The sequence below is a fragment of the Pseudochaenichthys georgianus genome, chromosome 13, assembly GCF_902827115.2.
Source record: "Pseudochaenichthys georgianus chromosome 13, fPseGeo1.2, whole genome shotgun sequence".
NCBI lineage: Eukaryota > Metazoa > Chordata > Actinopteri > Perciformes > Channichthyidae > Pseudochaenichthys > Pseudochaenichthys georgianus.
In genome coordinates, this window is record NC_047515.1 from 9,491,476 (window position 1) to 9,506,590 (window position 15,115).

Consider the following 15,115-nt stretch of genomic DNA (forward strand, 5'->3'; position numbering starts at 1 on the left):
CGCCTTGCTGGCCGCCGTGCTGGCCGCCTTGCTGGCCGCCTTGCTGGCCGCCTTGCTGGCCGCCTTGCTGATTTCCTCTGCCTTGGTGGTGGACCGCTCTACCAGTGTCCCCACCGAGTTGGAGAGCCGCGATGTTATTCGCCGCCGCGCTGTGGTGACGGAGAGGGGGAAAGCATGTTCGGCCGCCAAGCTGGCACCCTGCTCCGACTCTGTCTCCCCCGTCCGGGGGAGAGGAGGGAGGGGAGAACCGAATGGTGAACCATAGAGGGAGGCGGGGCAGGAGTTGCTTTTCTTCGGACTCCTGCCCGGCACTCGGCCCCAGGGACACGAGGCCCCGTCCGTGGGCTCGTAAGCCTGGACGGGCCAATCGTCCTCCTCGGCCACAGCAGCAAGAGCATCCGCTCTCCACTTCCTGTCGCCCGAGGGGAGACGAGCGCAGTGTGTGCATGCTTACCTGCTGGTTTAGAGCCGCGTACGCGTGCTCTGACCCCAGGCAGGATTCGCATACTGCTTTTATCTCTGCTGGTCATAACTCATTATGAACCCAGGGCCACATGAGGGACAATCACGGACGCAGTTGTCATGATGATTCTCAATTGCTGTGCTTCAGTAACTGTGCTGGTTTGCTGAAGAAAAGAGGGAGCAGATTGCCGGGCCACCTTCCTATTTATACCGGAAGGAGGCCCGAGGGTGCATGGGGCCCACCTAGCGGGTGGGCGTGGACTACAAGTGTTTCAGTGCTGCGCGGGGGCGCAGAGGGATAACCCAATAGCGATAGCCTTAGAGGGCGAAGCCATATACGAAATAGAACCATATACCTTCCCGGTGCCCACTGACAGCTGCTGTGCCCTGATTGCCTTAAATAAACCCAGCTGTGTGCCCAAATTGACCCATCACCTTCAAAATAAAAGCATTTTAGCTGGAACACAACTTAACTTAAATAATATGGCTGTAAATCAATTAATTCTACAAAACAAAAAATTACAAATAAATACATTAAATAAATGTGAAAAATACTGAATAGCTTCCACATATATCATATTTATTTATTTCTCCAAGTTATGTTTTTGTGTGCACTGAGGAGTCTCAAACAGGCATTTGTTTAATCATTTTAAGATTGGCTTTAATCAATGTTTGAAAATGAATTCTTCATATATGATAAATGAGAGGTAACATTTTGTTTATGGTATTATTTCCACATATTTCTCTCCATTCTTCCTTCTGTCCTGGTGTCGCAGTTTCTCGTCTCTCCCGTTTTTGTGCTTAGTGCATACGCATGGGTTAGACTCTAACGATACTCAACCCGCGGCTCGCTTTTATTAAAAAAAACAAACAAAAAAAAAACATTGTCACCAGAATTCATCAATATTTCATTATCACTCACAAGTCACACATCAGTCATCACACACATCAGTCTATTAAGCCGCCCCCCCTCCATCCCTCTGAACAACCAATCACAAATTATTTCAGGTTTCGCGCTCTGATTGCAGGTGTGCGAGATAATTGCTCCGTCACACTGGGAAAACTAGCTTACAGCACTATGCAAAAATGGTAAAGGAATATAGGAAACGAAAATATGAAGAGGAATATCGAACATTTAAAGAGAACTGGGAACAAGGAGTTTTTCTTCGTCTCCACCGGTTCGGGAAAATGCATCTGCCTGCTTTGTGACAACGTCATTTCACAATTTAAAAGGTCCAATTTGCGACACAAAACACCCGAAGTTCAGTACCGACTTTCCGAAAGGTGGAGAGTTGAGGGCGGAAAAGCTGGCGAGACTCAAACAGAACCGAACTGCTCAAAAAAACTTATTCCACACTAATACGAGTGAAAGAGCGACAGAGGCATCCTGTGATGATCAGTAAACATGCTGTCTGTTATCTGTTGTTATGGGCAGTCAGCAATGTGTGTTTTGTGGTTGCAGTGAAAATAATAAATCACAGTTATTGCACTGTACATAATGCTTTTCATTCCTTCGTAACATATTACTATTATCCATATTCTCAAATGCATAATGGTTTCAGGGAGGAAAGGAGCAGTTTTGGATTGTGGCTCTTGCAAAAATATTTTTTCGTCAATGTGTGATTAGGACAAGGTTGAGTACCACTGGGTTAGAGTTTGCGTGGAGGACCGCACGTTTTCCCGTCAAGTTAGTATTTTATAAATCGCAAACATTGCGTAGAAACTGGCGTATGCCATTTTTTGAGCGTATATCACTTTATAAATGAGGCCCCTGGTCTAATGTGGTCTCGATTTTAAAAAAGCAGCAAAATCTCCCTTTTTGTATTTTCACAAATAGAATAAAGGTTTCACAAATCTCAAACTGCACTGTAAAACCTGACAAGTTAATATAACTCAAAGTTTTTTTGAAACTGATTACATCGAAATGTTTGAGTACCATAACTTAAATGTTTTTAAGTTAAAGTATAATCTTATCAATTGAGTTCTATTTACTAGTAATTTTTAAGTGACACACACATTGTTTTAAGTTAAAGAAACATGGATATATTAAGTTATTTAAACTAATCATTTTTGTTAACACTGTACATATAAAGATCAAGTATCTTTAACTTAAACATTTTCATATCTCAGCAACTAGCTATTTTGTTAGCACAGTAGATATGAAAATCAGGTAGACTTTACTTAAATATTTGTATTATCTCTAAACCCCAATATGAATAAAAATGTTCAATTGAGTAGTACTCAAAACGGAATGTCGAATACTTAAAACGTTTGTTGAAACCGATTACATCAACATTTTTAGTTAACTGTAACTCAAAATCCCTGAGTTAACATTTTGACTAAACATTAAAAAGCACTTTAAAACTGACAATTTAAATGCAAATTACTGTTTTATTAAGTGACACACACTTTACCAAACAATATATATATAAATTATAGAAAATAACTAACTTTTAAATACAAAATAAATTAAACAGTGCTAAGGCCTTGACAAATATCCAGATATATATTTTTTAAAGTATAAAAGTATAAAATAATGTATGGGAAACAGTCCTTCAACTTGAAGCTGAACAGTAACACATTGTTCAATGAACATATTTAAAGTGCAGGATGTAAACAGAGAACATTGTGTGTGTGTGTGTGTGTGTGTGTGTGTGTGTAGAATATGTATTGTAAGGTATCAAAATGTATGTGAAAATGTTTTCCATCCTTTTTTAACATTTACAAAAAAACAAACTTGAACAGTAACACATATTACAATGCATAGAGCAGATTTAAAGAGTGTGTGTGTGGGGGGCACAACGCCAGCGTCCAGCCACAAGGGAGTGTGGTGTGTGTGGGGCACAACGCCAGCGTCCAGCCACAAGGGTGTGTGTGTGTGTGTGTGTGTGTGTGGCACAATGCCAGCGTCCAGCCACAAGGGAGTGTGGTGTGTGGGGCACAATGCCAGCGTCCAGCCACAAGGGAGTGTGGTGTGTGGGGCACAATGCCAGCGTCCAGCCTCAAAGGAGTGTGGTGTGTGTGTGGGGCACAATGCCAGCGTCCAGCCACAAGGGAGTGTGGTGTGTGGGGCACAATGCCAGCGTCCAGCCACAAGGGAGTGTGGGGTGTATGTGTGTGTGGGGCACAACGCCAGCATCCAGCCACAAGGGAGTGTGGCAAAACTAGGGCCACCAGGGTGGGTGGAGGGGGTCTGGAGGACGGGACTGAACTGACCGCCCAGGGGCACGGCAGAGGACCAGGAAGGGGTCTCGGGCGGACGGCCCGGGGGCAAGGCAGAGGACCAGGAAGGGGTCTCGGGCGGACGGCCCGGGGGTAAGGCAGAGTCCAAAAAGGGGGATTCGGGCGGACGGCCCGGGGGCAAGGCAGAGGACCAGGAACGGGTCTCGGGCGGAGGGCCCGGGGGTAAGGTGGAAGCCGAGAAGGGGGACTCGGGCAGACGGCCCGGGGGCAAGACAGAGTCCAAGGTGGGGGTTATGGAGGGGCGAAGGCCACCGCGGCTGGGAAAGTCAGGGGGCCGGGATCGAGGGTGAAGGCCGTGGCTCTCAGGGGACCGGGATTGAGGGTGAAGACTCCGGCTCTCAGAGGGCCGGGCTCGAGGGCGAAGACCGGACAGCTCTGGAGGCCGGGCAGGAACCGGTGTCGACCGGACCGGATCCGGAGGCCGGGCAGGAAAGCGCTGATGGGACAGCTCCGGAGACCGGGCAGGACCCGGTGTCGGCCAGACAGAAACCAGAGCCGGTCGGACAGGCTTCGGCAGGATCCCCCACGGAAGTGGACCAGGAGTTGGCAGGAACCCTGGCGAGACAGGTGATGGACATGGGGCTGGCAGGGCCCCCGGTAGAACCTCCAACGGCACGGGATATAGGGTTGGCAGGACCCCCGGCAGAAGAGTGGACGGCGGGACCTCCAACGATAAAGGAGAAGGAGCTGGCAGGCCCCCCGGCAGGAGAGTAGACGGCGGGACCTCCAACGGGACAGGACATGGAGCTGGCAGGACCCCCGGCAGGAGAGTAGACGGCGGGACCTCCAACGGGACAGAACAGAGGGTTGGCAGGATCCCCGGCAGGAGAGTAGTCGGCGGGGCCTCCAACGGGACAGAACCCGGAGTAGGGACCCGAGAGGAGACTCGAGAGGAGACTCGAGAGGGGAACCAAGGGGGAACTCGAGAGGGGACTCGAGAGGGGACTCGAGAGGGGAACCGAGAGGGGACTCGAGAGGGGACTCGAGAGGGGACTCGAGAGGGGACTCGAGAGGGGAACCAAGTGGGAACTCGAGAGGGGACTCGAGAGGAGACTCGAGAGGGGAACCAAGTGGGAACTCGAGAGGGGACTCGAGAGGGGACTCGAGAGGGGACTCGAGAGGAGACTCGAGAGGGGAACTAGAGAGGGGACTAGAGGAGTAACCAGAGAAGGGAACTCGAGAGGGGACTCGAGAGGAGACTCGAGAGGGGAACCAAGTGGGAACTCGAGAGGGGACTCGAGAGGGGACTCGAGAGGGGACTCGAGAGGGGACTCGAGAGGGGACTCGAGAGGGGACCTAGAGAGGGGACTAGAGGAGTAACCAGAGAAGGGAACTCGAGAGGGGACTCGAGAGGAGACTCGAGAGGGGAACCAAGTGGGAACTCGAGAGGGGACTCGAGAGGGGACTCGAGAGGAGACTCGAGAGGGGAACTAGAGAGGGGACTAGAGGAGTAACCAGAGAAGGGAACTCGAGAGGGGACTCGCGAGGGGACTCGGAGAGGGGACTCGAGAGGGGACTCGAGAGGGGACTCGAGAGGGGACTCGAGAGGGGACTAGAGGAGTAACCAGAGAAGGGAACTCGAGAGGGGACTCGCGAGGGGAACTAGAGGAGGGACGAGAAGAGGGACGAGAGGAGGGACTAAAGGAGGGACTAGAGCAGGGACTAAAGGAGGGACTAAAGGAGGGACTAGAGGAGGGACTAGAGGAGGGAACTCGAGATGGGACTGAAGAGGGGACTGGAGAGGGGACTCCAGAGGGGACTCCAGAGGGGACTCGAGAGGGGAACCAAGTGGGGACTCGAGAGGGGACTCGAGAGGGGACTCGAGAGGGGACTCGAGAGGGGAACCAAGTGGGAACTCGAGAGGGGACTCGAGAGGAGACTCGAGAGGGGAACCAAGTGGGAACTCGAGAGGAGACTCGAGAGGGGAACCGAGAGGGGACTCGAGAGGGGACTCGAGAGGGGAACCAAGGGGGAACTCGAGAGGGGACTCGAGAGGGGACTCCAGAGGGGACTCCAGAGGGGACTCCAGAGGGGACTCCAGAGGGGACTCCAGAGGAAACTGGAGAGGGGACTCCAGAGGAAACTGGAGAGGGGACTCGAGAGGAAACTTGAGATGGGACTGTGGCAGCTGGGGCCGGAAACCTGGCTGTAAGGTCCGGAGCGGAAGCCTGGACCCTGGCTGTGTAAGCCAGGTAATCCAGTATGGACGCAAAGCTGCGTGGGCTGGTACTGGAGCATTGAGGCATGGCTGCTAGCTTGGCTTGGCGCCTCCTTCTCTTAGCAGCCGCCTGTGGCATCAAAAAAGCTGAATCCGCTGGGTCCATCTTTGGTCGGTTCGTAATGTTACGGTAGAGCGAAGGAAGCAGGTAGGACCCAAATGCAGATTAAAGTAAAAATAATTCCTTTATTTCAAGGATATATATACACAGACAGCACAGACCACTCACCGAGGACAAGCCAAATCACAAGACGAACCGACACTGAACACTGGCAGACAGGGGAATTTAAACACAGGGTAACTAGACACAGGTGGGAACAATCAGGGGTGGGGCTGACACTGATGAGCACAGGAGACACACAAGGAGTGACAGGTGAAAACAATCAGGAAATTAGACACACCAGGGAAACTAACGACAGGAGGAAAAACACAGGGAAAAGGACCAGACAATATACCAAGAGGAAAACATGACGGGGAGAACAGCAAAACACCCAAACCAAGACATAGAAAACGTGACATAACACAATAATCGTAACAGTATGTGTGTCTGTTTGTATGTGTCTGTGTGTGTGTGTGTGTGTGTGTGTGTGTGTGTGTGTGTGTGTGTGTGTGTGTGTGTGTGTGTGTGTGTGTGTGTGTGTGTGTGTGTGTGTGTGTGTGTGTGTGTGTGTGTGTGTGTGTGTGTGTGTCTGTCTGTGTGTATTTGTGTGCATGTGTATTTATAATATAAACTATATTTTTTGATGATCTGTCACATACATTCATAACAGTTATTATTATGCTGACTTACATGCCACAGCCTCAGAAACCTGGGGCCTGTACTACGAACCTGGTTCAACCTAACCTGGATATGTTTGAGTTAGCCGGTTGGCCTAATCCAAAACATACGCGCTCTCGCTAAACTGTACTACGACGCTGGTTATCAAGTGGATCGCTCAAGCCAGCCGTGTCCTATCTAGTTAGGTGCGCGTTCACATGAAAGGGGTGGTATTTGGAGCATTCGACCAATCACAAACATGGAGAAGCGTACTGACAGCGCAGCGTCATACTTCCTGAATGAAAAGTGAACTTTAATACTAGTCAAAAATGAAGAAGTTAAACTTTAAACATCCATGACTTAAACACTTTATCCAGGATAAAAGCCACATAGCTGCACCTGCAAGGTGAATACAGCTGGAAAAATAAAAAGTGTTTGAATGCGTACATTAACAGGTTTATGATATCACTGCCCCGTCTAAAATACGATCTGACTTCAATTACATTTGTCTCGAGTGTTTCGTCAACTTATGTGTTGCTTAAAATAATACTTCTGCATACAGTATGTGACACTGTGAGTGTTGCACGGCCAGATACGGCTCAGCTGACTCAGATAAGGAGATATATGATACATTATGAAGTGATATGCCGCGGACTGTACTTAATGTACTGGTTACTTATGTTGTGGCCGATATTTAAGTAAGCTTTCTTAACGCTAATGTTATAATAGTCAGATTGCTCTGAAGATGGAGGTGATATTCTATTCATGTTCACGTTCACACAGTCGGTGATTTTTGCCGGCCGTCTTTCCTGCGACGGCAGTTTTTCTGTATTTCCTTTCTCCTGTAATATGACTTGATCGCTTTAAACTCTGCACACTGAGCTCTGATTGGTCAGCAGGCGGTGCTTTCACTGAGTTGAGCTCTTAGCCTGCAACCTAACCTGGTCCCGACCAGGTTAGCTGCTTAGCATATATTACCATGGAGATCTAGCCTGCTAAAAAGAGAACCAGCTTCGGATGACCGGAAAGCCGGAGTTTTCCCTGAATTTATCCGGCTAAGCGAAAATCCTGCTTCGCAGTATACCCCCCTGGAGTCATCCTCATGCAGAAATCCAGACAGGGAGGAGAGCAGCACGTCGGCTATGGACGTCACCTTGATCCTTGAGTGCGAAAACATATCTTTGATTTACTTTGGATGCTTAACAGCATAGCCACACAACAATTTATATCACAAGGGCTCTTCCATGACCGAAGAGATTACCATTTTGAAGCAATTGAGGAGTCTGCAATCCCACCTGTATCTCATTAGCACAACAACAAGGTGCAATAACATTAACACTGCTGTTCCCTCCCCAAACACAAGTATCTTAATAATAAATCTAAATCTATCAGGCTGACCCCCCGCCCCCCAACACACAAAGAAAATCCACTCTAGTATGATAATAAAACACCAGGAGTCTTAACCGACTCACCTGGAGGTCATAGGCGGTGAAGAGCTGAACTTCAGACACTTCGCCTTTGCGTGGCGCCTTCTTCCTGAACAAGCTCAACAGCATGCCGATCCAACTCCGCGTAAAAGTGGTTCTTCAGGTTGAGGTTCGTTATCCTGTGAAACTCTGCCAACATATAAAATGACTATTTAATTCAGAGTACAATGTATATGTGGACTGAAGGCAGCAGAGATAAACAGAAACATGACATGCTAAATCTGAGTAAACATGCCAAGTTATCAGTGACAAAGGCACGCAAAATTATTATATAGTTGTAATATCTAAAATATTTTCACCTGTGACTCCATTGTCAAGGCAGGCCAGTGTTCTTAACACACACTAACACCCCCCCCCCAACGCGGCGCACCTACAGTGGGTATGTCCACAAAGCAGCTTTTCAAAAATCTTGAAAATCTTGGAGCTGGGTGTGTCTGACAGCTTGGGGATTTTTTGCGAGCAATGCGACCAACAACCAATCACATGAATCTCCCGCCCCCGACATACAAGGCAAAAAACCCCAGGGATTTTATGCGAGCAATATATATATATAAACTCCCCAAACAGGCGAAAACCTACCAGTTTCACCCACTGTCTCTGCCACCTCCCTCCATTCCTGGTTCCTCCGGTTTGTATCCCGTTAATAGTTCTGGTCGTAAAGAACCGGGTGATTTGCTTTCTCGTTTGCAATATGAGGAAATTAACTGCGGTCTGGTTCTTCCTGCTTACACGCGGTTTGATTGGCTAGCGCTTCTACTGTCACATTTGCATAAACGTGTTTGATTGGCTGGCGCTTCCAGCTCAGCTTCAAAAGTTGAACATTGCTCAACTTTTGAATCCTGGAGATCCTGGACATCCTGGAAATCTTCGCTTCGCTCCCCCACAATGGAGTTCGGCGAAAAGCGAGGCAAAGTGACGGCATCCCCATTCAAAGTCAATGGGCAGAGAAGCATTGGAAGCGCTGGAAGATTCTTCTGAAGCTGCTGTGTGGACGTACCGTAACGGCCCGTCCACACAGCGGCGTGCGCTGACGCTTGCCGGCGGGCGTGTCTGAAACTCGACCAACAACCAATCACATAAATCTCCCGCCCCTGACACACAAGCAGCGGTTTGATTGGCTAGAGCTTGTACTGGCATATGATTCGATTGGCTGACGCCTCGCCGAGGCGTCAAAAGTTGAACATTGCTCAACTTTTGCAGTGAGCCACGCCAGCTACGCTCCACGTCGCTTCCCACGATGCATTTCGGCTAAAAGTGACGTCACCCCATTCAAAGTGAATGGGGAAGCATCAACGCATGCCGCTGTGTGGACGGGCCGTGAGCCACCACAGTTTCGCTGCTGCGAGGCTCCACAGGCTCCACTAGCCCCCCCCCCCAAGCACGTTATAGTTTCTCCACTGCAAGGCTTACCAGGTTGAAGAAGCCCTTTATCTGCCAGTTGCTTCAGTTTCAGCCTAAAGGTTAAACACATTGAAGGTTAGCTGGGTTGCAAAGTTTTCACAAAATGATCAGAGAAACACTATTTTCGAGCATAAAATGGCGGCAGGGGGCGCGCTTTCTTCTTTTGTTACCGCATGGATGTCTGGGCATGTGTTATTAACTTAGAGGCATAGAGGATTTACGTTGTGCCACAACCGTGCGTTCTGCATATTTTGTAAAAGCAAGCTAACTTGAAACCCATTGTAAAATGAATAGTCTAGTATTTCAAGTTAGCTTGAAACCCATTGTAAAATTAATAGTCTAGTATTTCAAGTTAGCTTGCTGGATGAAATGAACGTAAATCCTATATGCCTCTAAGTTAATAAAATATGACCATACATGCATGCAGTAACAAAAGAGAAGAAAAAAAACTCCCGCCATTTGCGGTTCGAATTTTCCAGAGAACTTTTGCAACACAAACGTTCCACTTTGAGATATAACTTAAAGCAATATAAAATACTGTCTTACAGGTTTAAATAATTGTTCAAGTGAGGCAGATATTAAATCTAGGCTAGCTAACAAGAGCTCAAATCAAACTAACACACCATGCGACACAAAGAGCATTAGATGCAGAAATTAATAACAAATCATTTAAATAATGTGCAAAGGCAAGACGTAATTTACCAGAGTAGCGTGGTCAAATTCCGGCAGTGAGACTCGAGAGCACGGTGGGCAAACTTCTGGAAGTTTGAGTTTGAGTGATTTCATAGAGGAGCTATAATGGCGGACTCAAATGAACGAACGCATGGGTGAGAGCAGTGAGGCACGTCGGGGGCGGAGCACATACGTGATGACGTCAGACAGATTCAGTAAAAACATTTGAGTACAATCCCCAATATGACCCAAAGTGGATGAATACTGTATACACAATATTACAAATCAGTTCATAGTCATCAGAACATTTGCGGTGAAATAACTTTTATAAATGTTTGGGTTAAAACAACCCATATTCTTCAAAAAGCTTGTACTGTTCGGTCTTACAGTGTGTGTTATAAAGAATCTTTAGACTCTGGGATAATCCAGTCCAGATTTGATGAGTGTAGGTCTAGTGGTTTCAGATCAGGACCTGGGGCCTCAATGTTTGAAAATGAATTCTTCATATATGATAAATGAGAGGTAACGTTTTATTTATGGTATTATTTCCACATTCTCCATTCTTCCTTCTGCCAATGGTGTTGCAGTTTCTCGTCTCTCCCGTTTTTGTGCTTAGTTGGTAGAAGTTAGAAGGTTGCTTACGTAGTAGAAATCCAAAAAATAGCTAGAGACATTTTCCGACATTTTCCGATTCACCAAACATTGCGTACCGTACGCCGGTCTTCACGTAACGCCCATATTTGCCTATAAATAGTCAAAGAAACGTCCATTCATTCATTCATTTTGACTGACTGCATGAAGAAGATCGCAGGAAATGACGACAGAACAGCTAAAAAAGACATCTCACACAGTGTCAGATTTTGGTTATTTTGGGGAGGTGGAGATAAATCATATTGTTTGGTGGATGCAGTTTGAACCAGTTGCAGCATGGAGGTCGGATCTTCACCAAAATAAATAAATAAGTGGTCCGAAAAAAGTTAATGACAAAAAGAATACACATAGCCTTCCTCAGGCAGTGTGTTTGTACCGGGGACAGAAGACACCCCCTTGATGAGAAACTCTAAGAAATGATCGGGGAATCCCCCCGGTGTGGAGTCATGACGACTGGATCTGAATTATGTCGGCACCACGCAAACAACCCCAATGTAAAGTGAATGAGGCTCCTTTGTCGTGGTGCACACACGCATTTCTACAACGTGCATTGTGTGTAATGCAACTGTTAATTTTATTAAATTAGTTTGTTTTTAAGGAAGGCCAGAGCTTCAGCTGTGTCAAATAGATTGTTCCCTTTAGTTAACGTTATTTAAAAGATAATGATCATGTCTTGTATTACGAGCGTCCATTCCCATTGGATAACGGAGAATTTTACACCCGGAAGTAAGTAGCCTATTCTCCTTACTGTCGATTGATTTTACAGTGATATCTGCACTACTCATCGACTAAAAAACACCAAATTGTCCTTGTTAATTACACAACATTGATTGGTTTGAATTGTGTGCAATGCTTTTGTATTTTCCCCCTTCGATTCGGAGAAACAAATATTCTTTCGGAGTTTTTGGACGGCAGAAGACACTACACTACCCAGAATCCTCAGCTATCGTTTGGGACTACACCATGAACCCCGTGATCAGTCCTCAAGTTCTTTGATTGGTTGACCTCCAACTGCATTCCATATGAAAAAAACGTTTCGTAAAAGAGAAAATCATACTTTATTCAGCAGTGCTTGCTTTACTCTTTGATAGTCATCACATGAATGCATTGTAATAAATGGTTTGGCTGCATTAAATATTACACATCTGTCTTAGTTCTTTATTTATCTACAGAGATCGGGCATCAGAATACACCGGAAACTATTCTTTTACCGTTCTGTTTTAATTTCACAATAAAGTTAGTAGTAATATTTTGTTTTGATATTATTGTTTTTTATTAACTACTAGACGACTGGGTCATGTTAAGACCATCTTTTTTTGGTTGCTATGGGTTTTTTCCATCGCTTTTGTGTTACAAATATCAAAACAATAACAAAATAATATTCGTCGTAAACTAAACCGGAAACAGCAGTATATTTTATTTTGTTAACACTGTAAACTTGACAGCCTTTTAACCTATGCTTTTAACCCAAACCACCTACTGGTTAAAGCACGTTATTACACGTTTAGAGTAATTGCAATGCAGGAAGATTGTGTTGCTTTTTAATGACTGTTTAAAATGCCTTTTTCTTAATGTCTTTCATTTTTGTAACGCACTTTTAAATGTGTTATATTTTATGAAAACATTCAAATATTAAGAGTACATACAAAATAGTGGGAAAGTAGAAGGTCAATTATATAAATATAGAATAGAAAATATCAAGAAGATACTCAAATGATATCTAGAGTAAAACAGTTTAGTGCCTGATAGGAGGATGTGCTAACTAATAAGGCTTTAATTAAAGAAATGTGCAGAATACGACAGTGTAATGGTGGAAGTATGCACACATTGATAGATGTCTTGTAATGCACTGTTGATGAACCTGTGACCCAAGTTGTTCATTCATTGCATAACTACACTGTTGTGTATATGATATGTCAATAAACCTTAGAAAATCTTGAAATCTTGAAAGGGATGTGCAAAATAGCAATTATATACAGTCTTTAATGAACTATTAGAGAATAACGAGTAATGAATATGCTTTAAATGGATCTGCAGATAAATATTTAGTCTTCTCAAGCAACCAACTATCAAATATCTCGCCTGATTGTTGGCACTTGACAATCACCTTCACTGAATTTCATTCAGGTGTAACTAAAGTCTGATTTAAGGGTTGTTTATATTTCACATCATTAATCCAAATCTGTAAAGTAACTAAAATAAATGTAGTGGATTAAAAATACCAGGTTAACCTTAAAGAAAGCCCTCAGGATTATAAAAGACCACCATCACCCCAGCCACAAACGGTTCTGTCTGCTGCAGTCTGGCAGGCGGTACCGCAGCATCCGGACTAAAACCACCAGACACAGAGACAGCTTCATCCCACAGGCCAGAAGACTATTAAACACCTGAACTTAGAAATAACATTCATCTGGCTGCTACTTAGAAATTATTTATCTAATATATCATATTCCAATCACTTGTATATAGACTCTTATTGCACTATTTCACTATTTTTTCTGTGCATCTGTTTTATTGCGTAGCACTGTTGGAGGAGCCTGTGACCTAAGGGGGGGAGGGGGGTAGGACACGTTCGATTCCTGTTTTGAATAGTGTGCCGTAGATGGGTTTCATTCCATTTCAAAGTCCTTTTGGACGCTCTGTGTAAACGTCGCGCATCCAATCACAGAGGTTGAGGACTGATCACGGGGTTTGTCAAGCTAAGCACATGATGTAGTCCCAAACGATAGCTGAGGATTCTGGGTAGTGTAGTGTCTTCTGCCGTCCAAAAACTCCGAAAATATATTTGTTTCTCGAATCGAAGGGGGGAAAAATACAAAAGCATTGTACACAATTCAAACCAATCAATGTTGTGTAATTAACAAGGACAATTTGGTGTTTTTTAGTCGATGAGTAGTGCAGATATCACTGTAAAATCAATCGACAGTAAGGAGAATAGGCTACTTACTTCCGGGTGTAAAATTCTCCGTTATCCAATGGGAATGGACGCTCGTAATACAATACAGGGGACATGATCATTATCTTTTAAATAACGCTAACTGAAGGGAACAATCTATTTGACACAGCTGAAGCTCTGGCCTTCCTTAAAAACTAACTAATTTAATAAAAATAACAGTTGCATTACACACAATGCACGTTGTAGAAATGCGTGTGTGCACCAAGACAAAGGAGCCTCATTCACTTTACATTGGGGTTGTTTGCGTGGTGCCGACACGCAAATGTAACAAAGTTCGTGACTCCACCACGCATTGTGGTGTTAAGGAGTCGTGGTGGAGTCACGCATTCTGGTGAGATCAGGTTGAGCCTGTGCATCTCAACCCCCCCCCCCCCCCCCCCGCAGCAACTCTATATCCACCAGATAGAGGAAATACAACTAATGTGTTGTGTTATATTAGCTGTACAATTGACCACATATGGTGTTCTTAGTTTCCATACCTCCTGTGTTTTATGAGCGACTTATCAAGTCTTAGCAAACGGCATAAAACATGATTAAACATGGTAGTATATAAAACCATGCTCGTACAACCTATAGAAATGCAAAACCGCATCATTTATGAGAAAACATTTCATAACATTAACACAACATATTTGAGGTGGTTTTAAATAACATATCCGTATTTATTTATTTCTCCAAGTTATGTTTTTGTGTGCACTGAGGAGTCGCAAACAGGCATTTGTTAAATCATTTTAAGATTGGCTTTAATCAATGTTTGAAAATGAATTCTTCATATATGATAAATGAGAGGTAACATTTTGTTTATGATAGGCTATTATTTCCACATATTTCTCTCCATTCTTCCTTCTGCCAACGGTGTCGCAGTTTCTCGTCCCTCCCGTTTTTGTGCTTAGTGCTTAGCATGGGTCAGAGTTTGCGTGGAGGACCGCACGTTTTCCCGTCAAGTTAGTATTTTATAAATCGCAAACATAGCGAGGAAACTGGCGTACGCCATTTTTTGAGCGTATATCCCTTTATAAATGAGGCCCCTGGTCTAATGTGGTCTACATGTAAAAAAGCACTGAAATTTCCCTTGTTTGTATTTTCACAAATAGAATAAAGGTTTCACAAATCTCAAACTGTGTTATAAAGAATCTTTAGACTCTGGGATAATCCAGTCCAAATAAATCGGCAATGCAGTGATTTAAGAGGTTCAAACACGGAGGATTGTTCGCTCAGCGCTGTAAATTAAATGTCCCTTAACTTTCCCCTTAACTGCCGAATCGGAT